Here is a 24,853-nt window from a genome sequence, read left to right on the forward strand (position 1 = left end):
CCAAAGGGCAGTCTCTGATACTGGTACATTCCCTTATGGGTTACAATGGTCAAGAGTTTCTGAGAGTTTGGGTCTACATGCATCTGTAAATATGCCTGACAAAGGTCTATTTTACTGAACCTTTTTCCTCCAGCTAGACCTGAAAAAAGATCCTCAATGAGAGGTGCTGTAACGGGTATTGTTCGGTAGTCAGGACTGGATTTATGGTTACCTTAAAATCTCCACAAATTCTGAGGGACCCGTCCTTTTTTAAGACAGGCACTATTGGTGTGGCCCACTCACTCACACGTACTGGTCGCAGTACTCCAGACTTTACCAATCGCTCTAACTCAGCTTCGACCTTGGGTTTTATGGCGTATGCTACCGGTCTTGCTTTCAAACACTTGGGTGTACTTCCTGGTTTAACCGTCAGTTTAACCGTAATGTCCTTCATGCTTCCCAGTTCATCCCCAAACAGATCTGAGTACTTGTTTAAAATGCCTTGGAGTTCCAAGTTTTCACTGACCTGACGGATCTCTTGCCAATTGAGCTTTATCTTTTCTAGCTATGTAACAAAGCTGGATGGTTTCCTTCAATGATGTACAGTGGAAGTCTCTTTTTCTGTCTATTTAATTCAACTGCGACCTCAATTACACCCTTAACAGGAACCGTCTCACCTGTATAAGTCTTCAGTAATATGTTGGATGGCTGAGGTATGAGATGCGGTAGTGTTTCTTTGTAGGTTGCCTCTGACACCAGTGATACTGCGGCTCCAGTGTCCACCTGCATTCGCACTGGTTTCCCCTCTAAAAGTGGAGTCACCCAATAGCCCCGTTCATCTCCTGACACAGATAAAACACATAGGGCACTGTCTTCCTCAGACTCCGAATCTTCCTGTGGGTGCTGAGTATTTTCCATTTGGTTCACATGTTTTTAATTAAATTTCTGGTAATTCTTCTTTTTAAATTTAATCTGTTTGTTTGTTTGTGTCTTTTTGTTTTTGCAAGCACATTCAATGTGACCTTTCTTGCCACAATTTCTACAATCCATGTCCTTACACCAACAGTCCACTGGCTGATGACCCACTTTTTCACAGCGATAACATGGTTTATTTGAATTTAATTTAGTCTTTGCATCTGAATATACCTTATGTACTTGGGTTGAAGCACTTAGTTGTTGTGCTGCCTTCGCGGCCATCTCCATTGACGTACTGATTTCTATGGCCTTCCGTAATGTTAAGTTGCCTTCAGTTAGCAGCCGCTTTTGTATAGCTTCACTACGGAGGCCACAAACGAGTCTGTCACGTATGGTGTCGCTCAGTGACTGACCAAACTCACAATGTTCAGCCGTTTCAACACAGCCACGAATTAAGAGATTGATTCACCATCTTGCTGATTTCTTTTATGGAACCGAAATCTCTCAGCGATTATCAGTGGTTTTGGGGAATAATGTTCCTTAAGTAAACACACTATTTCCTCATATGATTTATTGCCTGGTTTGTCTGGTTGTGTTAAACTCGGCAACAAATTAAATGTTTTTACTCCCATTACACTCAGGAATGTTGGCACAATTGCTTCAGCTTTAATCTCGTTTGCCAGTACAAAATAGTCAAAACGTTCAGTGTAAGCACTCCATTGCTCCACTGATTCATCATATGCTCCAATGCAGCCTACCAAAGGAGCCATTTCTTTTAACTCACTCCCTCTTTCGTTTCCGTTCGTCTGCTCATACGCGCTTCTTTCCGCGTCCTGACGTCGCCACGTTTTCACCCCTGTCACTCTCTTCCCAGGTAGAGGAAAAAAAAAAAAGGCCGCTGTTTTCCAACCGTTTACAGAGCCACCGCGCATCCGCGTGAGGTCTCTTTCTCGGAGACAGCGTGGCAAAAAAAAAAACAACAACGGAGGATTCGTGTAGCGAACTAAAGTTTAATACTGACTATTAAAACAAAACCTTAACGTGAGAACGAAGAATCCTCGTCGCCAATTTTGTTATATACTTCCGTTAAGATTTGTAGCATATAATTATGAATTATAGAGGAGTCGTAAGTAGTGGACAATCCGACCTTTTTATTTTCCTTAACAGTATAACAATACATCCGGGTTTTCTTTTTAACCCACAATGCACCAAAGATCATTTAAAGGAACACAGAGAGGAATTAATTCTCGTTTCACGAATACATAACATATTCCTCCCCTCATATTTTTTTTCTATTTTCTAGACAAAATATATATATATATATATATATATATATATATATATATATAATTTTTTTTATTTTTTTTCAACAACTTTTATTACTTCAACAGTAACCTTTGCTTACCAATTTGTAACACATAACTTAACTAGGGATAGAGGGTGGACTACCTCTGTTCCCGAACATAACCCTGGGAATTATTCTGTCCATGTGTTGAGGGTTAGTCACTAGACTAAAATGTCAGTCTGTTCGGAGGTCGATGCTCTCTCTTAGGATATGACCGTCCCACAGGCACTTTTATGGGGGTCTGAGGTTGCAAAAGCACAGGTTGATCGGTGGTAGAGATCACCTCTTCCTCCTGACTTGTCGCAGTTTCCGTTAATTGAGTTTCAAGCAAAAAAGGTGTCAATGAAGACTCAGGCACAGGATCAATGTCCGGCACATGATAGTTCGGTGCAACCTCTGGGTGCAGATCTCTCAAAGGTTGTTTCTTTAAGTCGTCACAGCAATCTGCAGCTAACAACTGATCTACATGTCTTCTCCAACAGAGATGTTCATCAGCAAGCTTAACTGGGTAAGACACTGGACCAGTCTGGGCGATCACTGTGGCAGGTAACCACTTGTAGCCCTTCCCATAGTTACGTGCCAGAACTCTCTTTCCGGGCCTGAAACTATGGTGTTTTGCCTTTACCCGCCGTTCCACTTGCCTATGTTGTTGGGCTTGAACAGTCTGTTTAGTTTTCAAAGGTTTCAACAAATCCAGACGGGTGCGCAGCTGTCTCTTAAACATAGCCATGGCTGGAAACACTTTAGTGGTGGCATGAGGAGTGTTTCGGTAGGTGAGCAAAAAAGTGTTGAGACGTTGATTTAGAGATCCTCTATCCTGCATTGACTTTAAAGCTTGCTTCATTGTCTGTACAAATCGCTCAGCAAGACCATTGGTGGATGGATGGTATGGTGCTGATCAAATGTGTTGTATTCCGTTAGCCTTCATAAAAACCTCAAACTTCTCAGAGACCAGTTGAGGTCCATTGTCACTGACAAGCTGCTGGGGCAAACCAAAACAACCGAAAATTGACCGAAGAGCTTCTATTGTTTTCCCTGACGTGATGCTTTTCCTTATTTCAACTTCAGGCCATTTGCTGTGAGCATCGAGAAGAACCAAAAACATGTGGTCTTCCAACGGTCCAGCGAAATCGATGTGCACTCTTACCCAAGGTTCCTCAGGCCATTGCCATGGGTGTAGGGGAGCTGGTTGAGGAGTGTTTCTCAATTTTTGACATGAGCAACATGATTTGGCTTTTTCCTCAATTTCAGAATCTACACCTGGCCACCAAAGGTAGCTACGAGCAATTTCCTTCATCCGAACCACACCACAATGACCAGGAAGGAGTTTCCCAAAGACTTGCTGTCTCAGTTGTGCTGGAATGATGACCCTTGTACCCCAAAGTAAACATCCAGATTCTACTGTTAGCTCATTTCTCCTGCTCATGTAAGGCTTTAGGGACGGTGACATTTCTCCTATTCCCCCTTTTTGCACTATGTCTAAAACTTTTGACATCACAGGATCAGTGCGCGTGTGCAATTTCACTTGAGATGCCGTGATAGGAGGATTATCTACCTCCTTGAAGTAAAAAATTTCCACTGTGGCTGGCTCTGAATGGGTGATGGCCAACGGAAGTCGAGAGAGCCCATCAGCATTAGCATGGTGCTCTGACCTTCTGTACTTAATGTCATATTGATGTGCAGACAGAAGTAGGGCCCAACGCTGCATTCTCATAGCTGCCAGCGAAGGAATACCGGAGTGCGGGCCAAGAATGGAGGTGAGAGGTCTGTGGTCAGTTAACAGAGTGAACCGCCTTCCAAACAAGAATTGGTGAAATTTCTTTACCCCGAACACAATAGCCAGTGCCTCCCGCTCTATTTGAGCATAATTACATTCTGCCTTGTTCAAAGTTCGCGATGCGAAAGCGATGGGTTTTTCTTCACCCGATGGCATGATATGTGACACCACTGCCCCCACCCCATACGGTGATGCATCACAGGCCAGCTGTATTGGGAGAGCTGGGTTGAAATGAGTGAGAGCTTCTGATTGGGCCAAGGCTATCTTTACCCCATTGAACGCCTCCTCACATTGCCTAGTCCACTTCCATGGGGTGGATTTATTTTGTAGTTCATGCAATGGTTTTAATCTATTGGCAAGGTTCGGCACAAATTTTGCAACATAAGTCAATAATCCCAGAAATGACCGAAGCTGACTCACATTTTGTAGAGACGGTGCTTTAACTATCGCCCTTACTTTAGAAGGAGCTTTGTGAAGTCCAGCACTATCAATCACATGACCTAAGTACTCTACCGAGGGCCGGAAAAACTCACACTTGTCCCTCCTGACCTTCAGTCCAAAACTCTTTAGCCTTTGCAAAGCAGCTTCCAGGTTTCTCAAATGACTTTGTTCGTCTTTCCCGGTAATTAATAAATCATCAAGATAACACTGTACCCCACTTAGTCCACTGAGAATTTGATCCATTGCTCTTTGGAACAATGCTGGGGCTGATGTAATCCCAAAGGGCAGTCTCTGATACTGGTACATTCCCTTATGGGTTACAATGGTCAAGAGTTTCTGAGAGCTCGGGTCTACATGCATCTATAAATATGCCTGACAAATGTCTATTTTACTGAACCTTTTTCCTCCAGCTAGACCTGAAAAAAGATCCTCAATGAGAGGTACTGTAACGGGTATTGTTCGGTAGTCAGGACTGGATTTATGGTTACCTTAAAATCTCCACAAATTCTGAGGGACCCATCCTTTTTTAAGACAGGCACTATTGGTGTGGCCCACTCACTCACACGTACTGGTCGCAGTACTCCAGACTTTACCAATCACTCTTACTCAGCTTCGACCTTGGGTTTTATGGCGTATGCTACCGGTCTTGCTTTCAAACACTTGGGTGTACTTCCTGGTTTAACCGTCAGTTTAACCGTAATGTCCTTCATGCTTTCCAGTTCATCCCCAAACAGATCTGAGTACTTGTTTAAAATGCCTTGGCGTTCCAAGTTTTCACTGACCTGACGGATCTCTTGCCAATTGAGCTTTATCTTTTCTAGCTATGTCCTCCCTAACAAAGCTGGATGGTTTCCTTCAATGATGTACAGTGGAAGTCTCTTTTTCTGTCTATTTAATTCAACTGCGACCTCAATTACACCCTTAACAGGAACCGTCTCACCTGTATAAGTCTTCAGTAATATGTTGGATGGCTGAGGTATGAGATGCGGTAGTGTTTCTTTGTAGGTTGCCTCTGACACCAGTGATACTGCGGCTCCAGTGTCCACCTGCATTCGCACTGGTTTCCCCTCTAAAAGTGGAGTCACCCAATAGCCCCGTTCATCTCCTGACACAGATAAAACACATAGGGCACTGTCTTCCTCAGACTCAGAATCTTCCTGTGGGTGCTGAGTATTTTCCATTTGGTTCACATGTTTTTGATTAAATTTCTGGTAATTCTTCTTTTTAAATTCAATCTGTTTGTTTGTTTGTGTCTTTTTGTTTTTGCAAGCACGTTCAATGTGACCTTTCTTGCCACAATTTCTACAATCCATGTCTTTACACCAACAGTCCACTGGCTGATGACCCACTTTTCCACAGCGATAACATGGTTTATTTGAATTTGATTTAGTCTTTGCATCAGAATATACCTTATGTACTTGGGTTGAAGCACTTAGTTGTTGTGCTTCCTTCGCGGCCATCTCCATTGACGTACTGATTTCTATGGCCTTCCGTAATGTTAAGTTGCCTTCAGTTAGCAGCCGCTTTTGTATAGCTTCACTACGGAGGCCACAAACGAGTCTGTCACGTATGGTGTCACTCAGTGACTGACCAAACTCACAATGTTCGGACAGCCGTTTCAACACAGCCACGAATTGAGAGATTGATTCACCATCTTGCTTATTTTTTTTTATGGAACCGAAATCTCTCAGCAATTATCAGTGGTTTTGGGGAATAATGTTCCTTAAGTAAACACACTATTTCCTCATATGATTTATTGCCTGGTTTGTCTGGTTGTGTTAAACTCGGCAACAAATTAAATGTTTTTACTCCCATTACACTCAGGAATGTTGGCACAATTGCTTCAGCTTTAATCTCGTTTGCCAGTACAAAATAGTCAAAACGTTCAGTGTAAGCACTCCATTGCTCCACTGATTCATCATATGCTCCAATGCAGCCTACCAAAGCAGCCATTTCTTTTCACTCACTCCCTCTTTCGTTTCCGTTCGTCTGCTCATACGGCTTCTTTCCGCGTCCTGACGTCGGCACGTTTTCACCCCTGTCACTCTCTTCCCAGGTAGAGGGGAAAAAAAATAATAAAAGACCGCTGTTTTCCGACCGTTTACAGAGCCACCGCGCATCCGCGTGAGGTCTCTTCCTCGGAGACAGCGTGGCAAAAAAAAACAACAACAACTAAAGTTTAATACTGACTATTAAAACAAAACCTTAACGTGAGAACGAAGAATCCTCGTCGCCAATTTTGTTATATACTTCCGTTAAGATTTGTAGCATATAATTATGAATTATAGAGGAGTCGTGAGTAGTGGACAATCCGACCTTTTTATTTTCCTTAACAGTATAACAATAAATCCGGGTTTTTTTTTTTAACCCACAATGCACCAAAGATCATTTAAAGGAACACAGAGAGGAATTAATTCTCATTTCACGAATACATAACAGGTACTGTCTAGGACCGGCTCCTAAGAGTCCTTAGAACAATCGCGTGGTTATCCTGCCTACTCGTGTTGTTTCCGTGTTTGGATTTATCCTCCACGATACAAAGAGCTAACCGCTAATGCTACATCTTCTGGTCTACTCGGGTTAGTTCTTGACACAGTCAGTCATTTTACTGTGATTAATCTTAGCCTTTGCAAATTCAGGCTTTTGCTAGACCTTTGTTTTATTTCTTTCACTCCCTGTAGCCTCACCGATCCTCCTGGGTCCCTCTCATTTACACACATGTATTCTGTCTTGCTGCAGCTAACCTTCATTCCTCTGCTTTCCAGAGCATACCTTCACCTCTCCAAATTTTTCTCCACCTGTTCCCTGCTCTCGCTACAGAGCACAATGTCATCTGCAAACATCATAGTCCATGGGGACTCCTGTCTTACCTCATCTGTCATCCTGTCCATCACCAGAGCAAACAAAAAGGGGCTTAGAGACGATCCTTGATGCAGACCCACCTCCACCTTGAACTCTTCTGTCACACCTACAGCACATCTAACCACTGTCTTACAGCTTTCATACATGTCCTGCACCACTCTAACATACTTCTCTGCCACTCCAGACCTTCTCATACCATACCACAGCTCCTCTCTTGGCACCCTGTCATACGCTTTCTCTAAATCTAAAAAGACACAATGCAACTCCCTGTTACCTTCTCTGTACTTCTCTGCCAGCATTCTCAAAGCAAATACTGCATCTGATGTACTCTTTCTAGGCATAAAACCATATTGCTGCTCACAAATGCTCACCTCTGCCCTTAACCTAGCTTCCACTACTCTTTCCCACAGCTTCATTGTCTGGCTCATTAGCTTTATACTCTATAATTGCCACAGCTTTGCACATCTCCCTTGTTCTTAAAAATTGGCACCAATACACTTCTCCTCCATTCCTCTGGAATCCTCTCACTCTCCAAGATCTTGTTAAACAAACCTGTCAGAAACTCTACTGCCACCTCTCCTAAGCACTTCCATACCTCCACCGGTATGTCATCAGGACCAACAGACTTTCCACTCTTCCTTACTCTGCATCTCCCTGTACTCCTGTCTACTCCCTTCAGTCCTCTCAGTGCCCCACTTCTTCTTAGCTAGCCTCTTTCCCTGTATACACTCCTGGACTTCCTCATTCCACCACCAAGTCTCCTTGTCCACTTTCCCCTTACCTGATGATACACCAAGTACCCTCCTACCTGTCTCCCTGATCACATTGGCTGTAGTTGTCCAGTCAACTGAAAGCACCTCCCGACCACCCATAGCCTGTCTCAACTCCTCCCTAAAGACTTCACAACATTCTTCCTTTCTCAGCTTCCACCACTTTGTCCTCTGCTCTGCCTTTGTCCTCTTCGCCTTCCTCACCACCAGGGTTATTTTACACACCACCATTCTGTGTTGTCTGGCTACACTCTCCCCTACCAACACTTTGCAGTCACTGATCTCTTTCAGGTTACAACGTCGACACAAGATGTAGTCGACCTGAGTGCTTCTGCCTCCACTCTTATATGTCACCCTATGTTCCTGCCTCTTCTGGAAGAAAGTATTTACTACTGCCATTTCCATTCTCTTTCTCTTTCTCACCACCATCTGTCCTAGGGCTGGGTAAAAAATCGATTTAATCTATTTATCGATTTTGTAGTTTACAACGATTTTTATTTTGCAAACTCGAGTTTTTTGACACAATAGTTTTTTCGTACACTTCCGCGTTTCGTCCTTGTTGGTTGCCGTAGCGCGATATGAGCCAGCCGCCGCCCCGCATACACAGTCAAAACAACATGGCAGCGTGTAGCAGAGAACTACTTCCAAAGAAAGGCACAAGTAATTCCGTAATTTGGAACTGGTTTGGTTTTGATGCAGCAGACGAAACACAGACGAAGCCTTGCTGCAAATGCAATGAACGGCCATGCACAATTTTTCAGAGATCTAAAAAGCACGTGTTTTGTTGTTATAGGTAAAAGTTTACATTTGTTCATTCTTTAAGTAGGCTATATGTCTGCCACAGGCTTGTTTTATTTTTATATTCACACTAAACTGAGAAAAGTTTATTTTTTTAGTTGTAATTTTATGTTACAAAATTTGTAATTATCTGATTTCTTGAACAGAATATTCAAGCTACTGTGAAGCTGTTGCACTTTTGCTTAAACCTGGGTTAAAGCTTGAAATTGTTGAATGACAGAGCCTTATTTACTTTTTGTTTTGGGATTTTGTCTTGAGGACAATCATAGCAATAAAGTTGCACTTTTTACACTATATCTGATGTCTGCAGCCATTTTTTAAGTGCATTGGAAAAAAAATCGAAAATCGAATCGAAACTCGAATTTTTCTTTAAAAATCGAAGATTTTTTTTTTAGGCAAAATCGCCCAGCCCTAATCTGTCCTTCTACATTCCTGTCCTGAAGACCAAACCTGCCCATTACATTTTCATTACCTCTGTTCCCTTCCCCAACATGTCCATTGAAGTCTGCACCAATCACCACTCTTTCACCTCTGGGGATGCTCTGCATCACTTCATCTAACTCACTCCAGAATTTCTCCTTCTCTTTTAACTCACATCCTACCTGTGGGGCATAACCACTAACAACATTGAACATTATCCCTTCAATTTCCAGCTTCAGACTCATCACCCTATCTGATACTCCCTTCACCTCTAGAACATTCCTTACAAACTTCTTTTTCAGAATAACTCCTACTCCATTTCTTTTCCTATCCACACCATGGTAAAACAATTTGAACCCTGATCCTAAGCTTTTAGCCTTGCTACCTTTCCATCTGGTCTCCTGGACACACAGTATATCCACCTTCCTTCTCTGCATCATATTAACTAACTCTCTTCCCTTCCCTGTCATGGTCCCAACATTCAAAGTCCCTACTATCACTCCTAAACTCTTGCCTTTCCTCTTCTCTCTTTGCTTTCAAACATGCCTTCCTCCTCTCCTTCTTCGACCAACAGTAGCCTAATTTCCACCAGCACCCTGTAGGTCAACAACACCAGTGGTCGTTGTTAACCCGGGCCACGACCGATCCGGTATGGGATTTATGTTCGTGATTCGCATCATTGATTTGGCAAATGTTTTATGTCGGATGCCTTTCCTGACACAACCCTCTGCATTTATCCAGACTTGGGACTGGCACAAGAAGACACTGGATTGCGCCCCCCCGTGGTTGCATTAAAAGGCTGTTTCATAACTACACTGAAAAAAATAACTTGTAAGATTTACTTAATAAAATCCTCGTAACAATTTGCACACATAGATTTTAAGTAAATTTTATTGCTCCAATATTAAGTAAAACTCACCCGTAATTGTCAGGTAAAATCTACTTAACAATTGAATTAACAATTAAATTAACAATCAAAAAAATTAAGTAAAAGTTACATAATTATATTTAATGCACAAGTTAGATTTATTTAAAATAATCTAGTAAAGTTAATTTATTGTTGTATCAGCAGGAACCTTGATTTTATGAAATTATTAAGTAAATCTTACTATCATTTTGTTTTATGAGATTTTCCCTTACTTGGTTTTATTAATTTATATTACTCCCCATAATAATGTACACATTGCTAATTTATGTTTTGCAAAGAAACTTAAGTAATTATTTCATCTATATCTTTCATAGATCACACAACTAAAATATAATTAAACAGTTTATTCACCAACATTACCAAATATTTTTGACATTCACAGTCTAGATACAGGTTGTCTTTTTAATAAATGTGCATTCAGATAAATTTTGCATCCATAGGAACATCTGCACAGCACCAGGGCCTGAAATACTTGTTTTAAACAAAATTGTGTAAAATAATAATAATAAATTAATTAATTAATAAAATACAGCATTCATTTAGAAATAAAATACAGCAGAAAATACATTAAACAAACTGTAGAATAAACTTTAAAACTTAATAGCCCTCTGTAGCAGTGAAGTTGCAACATTCAAATCAGCACTCTGGACTAGTGCACTTAATAGTATGCCATTGAAACTTAACGCATTAAAACATTTTAAGCTGAACATGTAAACACTGAACATGTAAAGACAAGTGGTCAAGCCATATCAAATGTTTTAAGATGATAACTTTATCTTTAAAGCTTGCACTTTTGGTGATAGCTTAATCCCACCAAGTTCTAAAAGAACTTTCTGAAATAGCTCAAATGTGTAGCGCAGTGCTCGGGGGTCTGCAAGGTTTATGGCATAAATTATTCCCATAAGCAGTGCACATGCATTTGCAGTATTGCCACATTCTTGCAAAATTTCCTTTCCTTCAAGGATTATGGATACACCAACTGGTTCCTCCCCTTCAACAGCACGGACAACAAGGATTTTAAGAATGTGCAAACTGGCATCACTTCATCTGTCCTCCTGCATAAAGAAACGCATTTTGATGCATTTTGAGAAACCAAAAAATCTGAATTGCTTCAATCACCTGTGATGACTTCATTATCACAGAGAAAAAATAATAATAAAAATGATTAATTATAAAAAATGACCATCACTTCATATTCTTCAGATTGTTAAACTTGGGTTAAATTCCTTTAGCAATAATCTTGCATCAGTAAAACATTCTAAAACATGACATGAGATGGCTACACTCCATAGATTACTCTGCACCTTTACAGTGTCAGGAAATCCTATGATGAATGCTGAGTTTGTATTTAAAGGGTTAGTCCAAACATGAAAATTCTTTCAATCATTACTCAGATTTATGTATTCATTTGCATTTGGTATATGCTTCTGTCCAATGCAACAAACACTATATTCAAGGTACAAGTTTTTATTCATAACTTGTAATTTACAATTACTTGCTTTTCCTGGGAATCAAACCCATGACCTTGGTAGCACCATGCTCTACTGTTTGAGCTAGATAAACTGTAGATGGTCATCACTAAGCAGGAAATGTCCACCCCTTCATCTAACTTTATCTTGTAGTGAATTTAACATTTTAAATTGTATAATTAATAAGAAAACAATGCTTTACCAGGCAATCATCAGAGATCCTCTTCAGATTCACGTCTTATCTCTACGCTTTGTTTCTGTGAAAATATTTACATTGTATCATTACATAATCTTTTATTAGTGAAACTACATTTAGCCATTTCTTCATCTTTTGTAAGTTTGCCTTTATCCAAAGAAAATTACAAAAGAGAAAGGCATCAAGCATGTCAAGCAGTGCTACTAACACAACGTTTCTGACATTGTTAGAAAAATACAAGATACAGTGAGGGATTAAGGAAAAAGTGAGAAGCAAGAATCATGTGTGGAAAGATGAAGCAAGAATCATGTGTGGAAAGATGAAGCATGCAAGGTCACAGGACGACTCTACTTGTCTTTTCTTGTCTGCAATGCGATTCGGACAAATTAGAGCTTCTGTCAATACTGTATGAACATATGTACAGGTTCTTTACAGTTGAAATTTAACTTGTAACTTATTAATAAAATTCGGATTCAAAAAAAAAAAAAAAAAACGTTTATTGCTAGTGCTCTTTTACCATTTAATGCTTTAACACACCTGACTCAGTTTGTTCAGAAAGGACATCTCACTGGCGAGCCTTTCTCTGAACACGCCGTTTTCACGAGAGGTGGGGGTAAGAAACACGCATCTCGTTCTATTAAACCACGCGCTCGGTTCGTTATTATTTTATTTATTTATTTATTTACCACAATCCTTCTGGTCCTGGTCACATGATCCTTTAGAAATTATTCTTATATGATAATTTATTATCAATGTTAGTATAAATTTTAGGAGCTTAAGTTTTTGGAACCTGTGATGCTTTTTTTAGGATTATTGATTAATAAAAGTTTAAAAGGAGAGCATTTATTTAAAAAACAAATTGTAAACGCATCCTTGCTGAATAAAAGTATTAATTTCTTTCCCAAAAATAAAAAGAAAGAAAAAAATCCCAAAACTTTTAAAACGTAGTGTATTTTGCATCAAAAGATTATTATTTACATAAATGCTGCTATTTCCTTTACCTTTCAATCATTAAAGAGTCCTGAAAAAAAGTGTCAAAAAAACAAACAAACAAACAGCACAACTATTTCCAACAATAATAAATCAGCGTTCAAGAAGGATCATGTGACATAATGACAGGAGTAATGATGAGAAAATTCAGCTTTCATATATTTTTACATAGTAAACAAATTTTACATTGTAATACTATTTCACTATTTTACTATTTTTACTTTAGTTTTGATTAAATAAACATAAAAAACTTCTTTATAGAACATTAAAAATCATTCTGATCCAAAACTAGAAAACATTTTCGAATATCTGTGAAAATTTTAAAGTTTTCTGTGGTTTATAGGATTACAGAGAGTGTGGTGAAGCGCCATAAAGTAAATAGATAAATTATTTAGTCTAAAATAAAAGATGTTGTCTTGTCAACACTTCCTCATTTAACTGTCATTGTGCAGATATTTAGTCCTCATAAAGTTGTAAAAAAAAGAAAAAAAAGCAGCACAACTGTTTCCAACAATAATAAATCATTATTCCTGAAGGATCATGTGACACTGATGACTGGATTAATGATGATGAAAATTCAGCTTTCATATATTGTTTATATACAAATTTAATTAAAATATGAGAGATTGTCTTAATAAACTCCTCCTGAATAATAAACTTTATTTTATAGTTTTAAAAATGACTGATATTGTTGCCTTTGTAAATTTTAAAATAACAACTTTTAATACCATATAAACACAGAGAATATAAAAAAAAAATCATAAACAGTTAAATAGGATCTAAAACAGGATATACTTTTGCATTTTAACACTGCTGTAACAACATCTGTGCATTTTATGACACATTATATAGATGTGCAAGATACTGCACAATAACTCAAATTGTATATCACAAGAAACGAATGTGAGATGGAATCACATACTGCTGCTGAGGCACATACTGTCTGACCACTTTAGACAAACGCAATATAGAATATAATATTAGACGAGGATAACTGATGAATATAACTGACATTGGCCATTTTCTGTATCCTTATCCTTATGCAATAGCCATCACGCATATGTTTGTGTCGATGACATTTGCAAACTCTTCTGCAAGGTACAGTATGAAGTATAATTATTTGGAACTTCCAACTCACATCCACAGGTGTGGGACTGGGGGCTTCTTGTAAAGAAACTCTTTGGCTGAATGAACCGTACATGAATAAACTTTACAACAAGGAGATCAGTTACTACCAAGAAGCAAATATTTCAGTTAACAACAACAAATGTACACATATAAATACAATACTGTATAAAATAATACACAATTAAATATACACAAATATACACAATGTCATAAAATACCACAAATAATACACAATGTCAATAAATGAAAAAATGTATACCAATTTATATATATAAATAATATTATTTATATTTTAATTAATATAATGATAAAATATTTGACCTAATATAGCTTTTACCTGTGCAAAAATGCAGAAGTTCCTGAGCCAAACATCACTAAAGTTCTTGATAAACCGTTATCTTAGATAATCCATGATCTGGCTTCCTCTGTTGTTCAGTGTTTTATGTTTTAGTATGGCTTCAACTTTCCTACCTGTTGGAATAAGGCATCCATTTATTTAATCTTCTTGGTGGCAATTTCAGTCCTTTTAAAACTGGATGACAACACTCTGCTATGTAAGCTGGATCTTGCACTATTTATTTTTGTGCCACATCAAGATCTGCTTGGCATTTTTTTTCAGTGATAAGTTTCACATCGTGATCTTCCAAGAATTTGACCCATTCTTCTCTTTCAAAGATAAATGTAAAGTCTTTCTTTGGTTTTTACAACAAACTGCTTTTCCTCTTGAGAAAATCTCCAAAAATGCTGGAAACAGCACATCCAAGTTTAAAGGTCCAAGTTTTGGCCAACACGATAGGAAAGTATTGACAGTATTATAACCAAGAACCATCACTTCAGCTACATTTTCCCACTCATCTTTCATGTTGTGTCCTTTAATGTGCTTCCTACTGGACATTTCATCTCCAGTACTCACTCAAAGCATCTCTGAAAATACCATTGGATACGACCATCTCAAGTCATTGACAGATATTAAGCCATCTGTAAAAGCTTCCTTGAGATCTTGGAAAATGTTTTCCCTATGAAGCCTTAACGTGGTGGCCTGTGGCTTATCTTGCACTATTTTAGCAGGATCTACTGGTAGTAGGAGTGTCATCCAGTATTGTACTTGCAAGACTGTATATCCCAACTGTAAATTCATCAACTGAAATTGAGCTGTGCATTACATTCATTATACCTGGTGATAGAGCCATCTGTATATTCTGACAAAAATGATAAATCAACGAAGGAACCATTGTCCAGTAGTCATGGCAACATATTTTTCATCACATTTGAGATGTAGAAATAGGGGTAGAAGAATCTTCAGTCACAAATTATAAATTTGTGTGCACGGATTACAAAATCCATGGGCAAGGCTTATAAAACTGAGGGAACAGATTGAGAATTTTTGGGTATGGTTTATAAACTGAGGGCATGAATTACCAATCAACAGGAATTGTTTTTCTTTCTCCTATAGGTGACTTCCTGGGCTCTGTAGATCTGGAAAAGGTACTGAAAAATGTTATACTGTATGCTTAGAATAATTCTTAAGGCTGATTAATATGTCTTTTAGCATGTCAGGAAGTCATGAGCTAATGCTTGCATAGAGTAAGGTCGTGCACATGCACATAATGTGAATATGTGCCTAATGAACCACCAGCATTGATTAGAAAAATAAATGCAGCAAAAAGCAACAGCTAAGCAAAATTGATTGTTGCACTGTAAAAATAATACATTGAAGCCAGTAAAAGTTTACTTTTCACAAACTGTTAATGCTCACCAAAAGCATGTCTGATCTATTTCCTTCACTAGTCTGTATACAGCAATATTAAGTGGCTCAGATGAAAAAGAACAACCATCTGTCTTGTGTTTAAATCCAAAAGTATACTGTATCAGTCATGATGGAAGCATTTTCTTAGTGAGTTGCTCGGCGTTGCATCACTGATATTTCTTATCCAGTTCTGTGGAAAGTGCAAATTGTATAAAGCCTGTGAAAAGACAAATGGTATAAAACCTCACACTTTACATTCACACATAACAAAATGCCACAATTGTATTTTTTCCCTTAATAAATACTGTACACAAGAAAGTGATCATATTGTCGAAGCAAACATGAAAAGATGGAGGAAAATCTGATCTATTATCTAATGTTGTTCATTCATAGTTGTTCATGATGATGTTTTATAATAGAGGAGACATTTTATTCCAAATTTGAGAAACCATTATTTTTAGAAAAAATAACATGACAGTATTTGTCAAACACTGTCATGTATGGAATTAATTTACTTCCAAAAAAGAGATTGTGGAGCACAAGCATGTTACCTGATATAAATAAATATATTATATCCAGTGTATATAAAATATTATTAAACTTTCATTAGACTTGAAATTTATTTGGAATAAAATTATTATTGTAAATTCTGAAATCCAAGAAATGTAATGTTTATTAACAAGACAGGCCCTCCCACTAACCAAATCAGCATTCATTTGAATACTAGTGAACAAACAGCACAAAAGAGAGAGGCACAATGCACAGTTAGATGCTCATAAAAAAATAAAACAAGTTAAGTTATGGGATACATTATAATCCTTGACAGTCAACGACCAAATGAAGTCTGGAACCCATGGACATGACCATATGATGAGTTTCCTCCCTTGAGTTGCTTTGCCAGGATTTAACTGCTGCTGCCTTCGGGAAGGTTGTTTATGGGTTTCTCTGACTTCAGTCTTGTCTTCAATGCATGCTCTATTTGGTTAAGGTCAGGTGACTGACTTGGCCAGTAAAGGATATACATTTTCCTGCCTTGGGTAACTTTCCTACTGTGGCAAGTTTGCTGAGGACACTGTTGTGGTAGGACTGATTACTGATACCTGGAGAAGAATAAATGTCTAGAAAACTAATGGCAGGAAAAAAATAGACAAATAAAAAAACCTATTCTTTGGAATCTAGAAGGTGGACATTTTCTGATAGGTAATGTAAAACATGTCAGGGTCCCGTCACATTAACACTGTGGTATAATGCTTAAGGAACTTTAAGGTGCTAAGGAAAATTTGTACCTGCAACCTCATAAACATTTTTATGGGGTGCATCATAGCCTGGTTTAAAAACAGCACCAAACAGAATCGATGGGCCTTCCAGAGGGTAGTGCAATCAGCTGAGTGCACAAATTTTTATTTTTTTTGAAGCAATCTTGGGTGCTGCAGCAGGACAATGACCCAAAACACACCAGCAAATCCACCTCTGAATGGCTAAAGAAAAACAAAATGAAGACTTTGGAGTGGCCTAGTCAAAGTCCTGACATGAATCCTATTGAGATGTTGTGGGATGACCTTAAAAAGGCGGTTCATGCTAGAAAACCCTTAAATAAAGCTGAATTACAACAATTCTGCAAAGATGAGTGGGCCAAAATTCCTCCAGAGCGCTGTAAAAGACTCGTTGCAAGTCATCGCAAACGCTTGATTGCAGTTATTGCTGCTAAGGGTGGCCTGACCTGCACGGACCTTCCTGCCCTGGTGGGTACGTAAGCATCACAAATGGACCATGGAGCAAATGAAAAAAATTAGCTCAGAGTTTAAGCACAAACTCTGGGTTAATTAGCACTGAACCGTGATGTTCACAGTTTTTGGTTTCAGAACTGGTGATAAATAGCTCAAACAACTCAGAGTCAAGTTAAACCTTTTCAGTGGAACTCAAAAACATGAGGCACCATGGCAACTGGTGAAAAATGTTTTGAGCCTCTCCTCATGGTGTTGACAATTTTATTGACTGCATGTTCAGATTACAATATAAAAAAAGACAAGAAAATAAATGTCATAAATTACCTCTGGCACAAATGTGGAAAACATTACAAATGACTTTTCACAATCTATAATATAAAACATATTCTGGGTTGTTAAACACTTTTTTTGTTGAAAATAATAAAAGTAAAGAAAAACGATTGAAGGAAAAGGTGCACCGTGTGCATGTTTCATGCCTGATTGTATTTGGTCTTTTCCCCCTTACAGCCTTAATTTTTGCCTACAAATCTCCAGTGCTTACAGTAGATCCTCTATTATCCTCAAAATAAAACCGAAACCTGCTATAACTTTTTCCACTGCTATTGTGGTTATTGTTAGACTTTTTACATTGTTACTGGTTTTGGCGTGTAAGGATCTATCCAACGGCACAATGACAAAAACTATAAAATTTATTGCACCAATAAAACAGCAAATATATTCACACAGATGTGAAAGTGTAAAGTAAAATATGTGTAAAACAGCCAACATTCTGTATATTTACAAACATATAAAAATGTGTCACAATGTGTATATACTTTGTTAAATTGCTGAATCTGTTTTGCATTTCTGACAACCAATATTTGATTAATACGCAGGGTTAAATTATCTTTCCTTAGTGGTAATTTGTACACAGTAGGGAAACACTTGTGCTCATAGCTAATGATAATGCTACCCATATGCTAATATAATACCTACCAAATAAGATTAATGAAATCTTGACAATAAAGTAAATAAAGCATGTACCTGTACTGTAAGTTTTTATAGGACTCAAGTTTGCTCTGGTCAGCCAGAAATCAGCATGCAATATCAGTATATTACCAGTAGATGGTAATATTTACCCATTTGTAAAAACTTTTTTTTTTTTTTGTAGAATCTTTAAATATTATCATCAGTAATGTCTTTCTTTTCATTATTTTTAAACTGCCACTCACTTTGTGCACTGGAATGTATTTTTTGAAGTGCAATGACTGAATAAAATCTATGAAACCGTATGCACTATTAAGCCTATATACTGTAATTATACTAAACTTTGTAAAACTGTTTGAACAGGGTTATAAAGTATGTTTTATGTCAAAACTAGTACATAATGTTAAGAAACACATTTAAGAATAACCTTTATGTTAAAAACATGGATTAAGAACCTATGTACTGTATAATGGGAATCAAGTAAACCACATGATTTACTTTTTCATTATTTAGTCAACCTACAGTAGGTTATAAAGGCCACTCAACATGATTTATGACATGATTTGTGTTTTACAGGATTTGATGTGGGCAGCATGGTGGTTTAGTGGTTAGCACTGTCGCCTTCCACCTCCAGGGTCGGGGTTGATTTCCAATTCCCGTCTCTGTGAACATGAAGTTTGCATGTTCTCTCCGTGTTTGGTGGGATTCATCCGGGTACTCCAGTTTCCTCCCACAATCCAAAGACCTGCAGATTGGGGTACTTGGCATTCCCAAATTGCCCAGGGTGTGTGTATGAGTGCGTGACTTGTGATGGACTGGCACTCTGTCCTGGGTGTCCCCTGCCTCGTGCCCTAGTTTCCTGGGATAGGCTCCAGACCCCCATGACCCTAAATACAGGATAAAGCAGTATAGATGATCGATAAGGGGGAGTGATGATTTGATGTGACATCATATTAGGGTGAGCATCAAATCACTCATTCACTCTTACTCATCTTCTATACCTGTCTCAGGAGGCTTAGGGCACGAGGCAGGGTAAACCCAGGACAGGGTGCCAATTCATCGCAGGGCACACACACATACACACACTCACACACCCATTCACACACTACAGGCAATTTGGACTGTGGGAGGAAACTGGAGTACCTGGAGGAAACCCACCAAGCATGGGGAGAACATGCAAACTCCATGCACACAGAGACGGGAATCGAGCCTGGCCGGGAATCGAACACGGACCCTGGAGGTGCAAGGCGACAGTGCTAACCAATACACCACCGTGCCGCCCAGCACCAAATCAGAAGATGACAATAAAAAAAAAAAAAGCTTGAGCTCTGTAGTTTTTACTTTATTAACTTACTTTTTATTTTTTCCCCATATCATAATGCTTTTGGTGATGCTGATTGGTGGGTGTCTGGGTCACTGTTCTCTAAATCTTGCAGAAGAATGAACAGTCATCCACTTACATTTAATTAAACCAAAGACTAGACGTTAACCTAAGACTACATGCATCATGTATTATCCTACTTTTCATGCTTTTGAAATATGTCCATGTTGTTTTTTAGACTGCCTGACTCATGCCTCTACAGTATCTTGACCTTGATTTATGTTAGATTTGCTGTATTAATAAAGCCTTTTACAACTGCACTTATGTCCAGACCTGTGTATCTGATGAATATTTTGGTTTCTAATTGATGCAGCAGGCAAGTTCAACCAGCTTCAAGTGTTAGCAGCAGGAGGCGCCTCATCCATGACCACCACATCAGCTACACCTGATGAGGTCGATGATGTTGTTGAGCTGCTTCCCCAGCAAATGACTCAAACTACTGCTGAATTTGCTCTCAGATTTCATGCACTGGTAGCAGATAATGGATGGCATAGGCCAGCCAGTAAAGTTGCTTTCTGCCAGCAGTTTTTAGCTAGGGTTGCTCACAGAGATGGTGTGCCAACAAAACCTTTATCTCTTGACTGGGTAATTGGCATGTACATCACAAGAGGTGTCTCAGAGGTGAGAAACTCCCATCTGTCGCAGCAACTTCCTGTAACACCCACTAAAAGATTGAGCCCTGGACCCATTAGAGAGAAATCTGTTACACTCTACAGTAGGCTCATGTGATGGAAATACACCGCTCTGAATTAAAACTAAATGTGCTCAATGATTTTTTTTCTGGCAAATACAAAATCCTGAGTGCTCAAGTAGCATTTCAGTTTTACTTTACTATTCATCGGGGCATTAAGCTCTTTGGGAAATCTGACACTATAAACTGTAGTATAAAGGAACATGCTATAGCACCACTGTCCCACTACTAATCATTTATTGCACTGATAGCAAAAAAAAAGATCAAATTATGACCACAGATGTTGCCAAAAATGTAAAACAGTGTGTGATGAGTGCTATACTGTATATAGTTCTGGTCTTTGTGCTGGTGCCTCTAAGACACTGTTCTGCCCCTGGCAGGGATTAGGTCTAGCGTGATGGACAATCCCACAACAATTGTCTGCAGTCCTACCTCAACAGTTAATGCCTGACCGGGAAGTGATGTAGAAGCAGTACTAAACATGATATGCTAATAAGGTTAAATGGTATATAAACTGTTATACAGCAGAAATATGATTTAAAACACACATTTTTACATTTTTAAATATCACATTTGTTTATTTTGGCAAATTATTTTATTTTGGCACATAAGGTTGAAACCCATTACATATTTTTCCTATAGAAGCTTTGAACTTCCATCTTTTAGGCAAATCACAACATAGAACTGCATTTTAGAGCAAATGTCAACATTTCCTGAAAAGCTAATTGATTACTGCTTTCTGTCACATGATCCATGAAGTGGAACAACTGGCGTTGCAGATTAGTGGCTGCTGTGAGTGAATTAAAAAAGCATTTGGTGATTTAAACCTATAAGGACATTTACTCTCTGTTACTGTCATTGCAGTTACTTCAGCATTAATAAATTAAAGGTATGAGTCACTTATCATCCTCAATACATTCTCTGAAATAGGACATTATGTGATTTGGATGTTGTGCGAACAGCCTATTATATAATTAACAAAACTATGTGGGTCATAGCATAACCTTCTGTTTCACTTCCCAATCGTTATAATTACTCCGTAGTCAGGGCTGGAATTTCCTACCCTGAGCCTCCAATAACAAACTGGAATCCATATTAACTTTTGAGACTTTATCTGTTATATTGGACTTTCAGCTCCCTAACACACAGTATGATTGCAAAACAAAATTTCTTTTACCCGCTACTACTCAAATGAGGATGGGTTCGGTTCCTCTGAAGGTTTCTTCCTATTGCCGTCTCAGGGAGTTTTTCCTTGCCACCGTCACCCTCGGCTTGCTCATCAGGGACAACATAATGATTTTGATTCATACACATTTTTCACATTTTATACGCAGTTCCATAATTTCCTTTTGGTTCTGTGAAGCTGCTTTGCGACAACGACAACTGTTAAAAGCTCTGTATGAATAAAATTGAACTGAATTTACTCTTGCTCCTGCTGTAATAAACACTTTTAATTTTAATACGCCACAAAACTCGACACTTTTCTCTTTGTTTCCTTTTGCAGATTGTCACTTGCAGATTGTGTTTGCAATATTTATTTAAATAAATATATAAAAATTTATTTTAAAAGTCAATCCACATATTATGCAACTATGCAGGCTGATTCATCCATTGTGAAACTTCTTGGTTATAATCCACACAAATATAACCAAAACAATCTTTACATAATCTTTTTGCACGTGTTCTTTTTAACATTATTGCAACTCAAAGAAAACATGCAAAATAATTTGTTTGCAATCCTTTTTGCTTTATTTGAAAGAAAAGTTTTTTTTTTTCAAAACTGCAAGAATGGAGATTTTTGTCATTTTGTCATTTTTCTGTAAATGTGTTCATATGAAATAAGAAAATACAATACACAAGTTATATGAGCTTTGCTATTCATACAGATTTTCTTACAGAGCCTTATGCAATCTTTTGTCAAAAAAAAATGTAGGTACTGTATAACCTTGGGCCAATCATCAGTGTTCTGAAAGCAGGTGCAAGAGATGTGGGAGTCTGCATGTATATACTGGCAGTGTTTTACCAAATGATTATAATAATCCAAGTATTGTGGGAAATGGGTGTGGCATAGGGGTGAGAAATCTGTGTTTATAAAAAATGCTTGTGTTAGGAAAAGTTTTAAAACAAAGTTGCCTTTAAAAATGCAGTCAAGAATAACCATTTAGCCAACAAAACAAAGAACAACAACAACAAAAAAAAACAAAAAACAGATGTATTAGATGTATCAGAAATTGTAGGTCCTGCATGTGTTACAGGAAAATGTGACAAATTTGACATTGATATTGTTTTTCTTACTTTGCAAATTTTGATTTTAATTAAAACCCTGCTTAGCTTTAGGAAGAGTGAATATTGGGGCTTGTAGGGGTGATCGGGCCTCTGAGTGGCGCAGTGGTAAACTGCTCACCCAATCATCTGGAGATCGCTGGTTCAGTTCCCAGGTAAGGCTGTAACTTCTCGCAGCCAGAGGTCTAGAGCTCCGCCGTTGCCGGTTACCAAGTGCCAGATGAGAAAGGAGAAGGGTTGGGCGTAGGGCTAGGAACCCGCCCCGGAAAAAAAGAACTGCTACGGAAACAGCGAAAAGTCCTCTACAATGGAGAACTCTCGTTACCCTTAGCACCGATCGGTGTTGGTGGCCTTAAGGATTAAGGATAGGGGTGATAATCAGATTACCACTCACAAGGGTTTAGCATTTTGATGCTACCAAATTCTGGTAACATGTTCAAAAATGACAAAAAAATGACAAAAAAAAAGAGGAAATGTATTTCTGGTCAACAATCTGTTTAAAATCAATGAAAGCTGATGACAGAAAGCAGTAACTGATAATAATAATGAGCATGGAGACAGAAAAGTGTGAAAAATGTGTGAAGAAAGTTGAAATAATTTGGGTGTTTATTGATTTCTTGTCATCAAATCTAATGCACACAGTTTCAGCTGACACTTATGATGTTCAATGGCCTATTTAACATTTTTAAATGTGTGGTGACTGTGAGAATAATGTATCGGTATCATTAGCACTGGGTTAATGCAAGGCCAATGTCACTGTGCTCTCAAATACTGTGCAAGTTCTGAGGTGTCACACTGCTGATTTTTCTAAATTAAAATGAATATGTTCTGGTTATGTTGTTTTGCAGCAGCGAACATTGTTCTGATGCTTAATACACATCAAGTAAAAGTTACAGTTAAGGGTTATGCAGTGTTATGGCAGACCGTAGTTTTTTTTTAATTATCTAAAATGTTGTAATGACATGGCAGGATTTCAGTGTGCGAGAGAGAGAGAGATGTATGTGTGTGTGTGTGTGGTCAGTGCATTACTGTATAAAATACTTTGTTGCAGATGCGGAAACATGTTCAGTAAGCAGGATACTCTGCCTTTACTTTATTGGAATTCAGATTAGAGAAGTTGGCAGTGCGTTAAAGTGAGCAAAAAACTCAAGAGCAGTGCATTGATGATACAGATACAGATATTGATGATACAGAGCTTAAGATACTAAAGTACAGTACAGATACTGTAGTACAGATTACAAGACACCACAGTTACACAGCTATGAGTTACAAAACTAAGGATGTACAGTACAATCACTGCAGGGATTTGTTTCATGCAATTAAATTCTATCATGTATTTATTGTACTGTATTGTTTTTGAAGTTTATCTCTGTTGCAGTCCTCTTTCTCTTTCTGACCCCATTGGACTAAATCAAACAGAATAAAAATTAATTATCCAGGTTGTTAAACATGTTAATGCATTTCACCCCCACTTCAATTTAGAAAACACTCTTGAACAGGGATGATTGGCAAATGTTTGAGCTTGGTTACTCCCTCTGGGTGCTGCTGACCAGAGTCAGAGATTGAAAACCAGAATCACTGCTGATGCTTGTCATTGATACATTAACATATGATTCTGATGTTTAAGGAGGCTGACTTAAAAAAGGTCAAAAATGGGTTGGAATTAACAAAATATTGCTGACATTCTACATATACAATAAATATGCATTCTTCTTTCACCCTCCTTCTCAGACGAACATGTACAGTACTGCATGCAGTGCAGTGTTTATTCCAATGGTTGTCAGTATCAATGATAAAGCTTCACAAAATGGGTTTAAATAACATTTTTATGAAATCATGCATATGGTATCATTAATTTACCTATTTAATGCAGCTTGAAGCATAATGAATATGCATAAGTTAATCTTCTCTAATGTGTGCTGTAATCCTGGAGTATCATATTAATTTATGTCATACTTAGGGGACCAATATTATCAGTTTACCTGGGATATTAATGGGGTTCATGCAGACCATTAAAATAGTCTGCATAAAAAGCACAGA

Source organism: Clarias gariepinus, chromosome 22 (genome assembly GCF_024256425.1).
Source record: "Clarias gariepinus isolate MV-2021 ecotype Netherlands chromosome 22, CGAR_prim_01v2, whole genome shotgun sequence".
NCBI lineage: Eukaryota > Metazoa > Chordata > Actinopteri > Siluriformes > Clariidae > Clarias > Clarias gariepinus.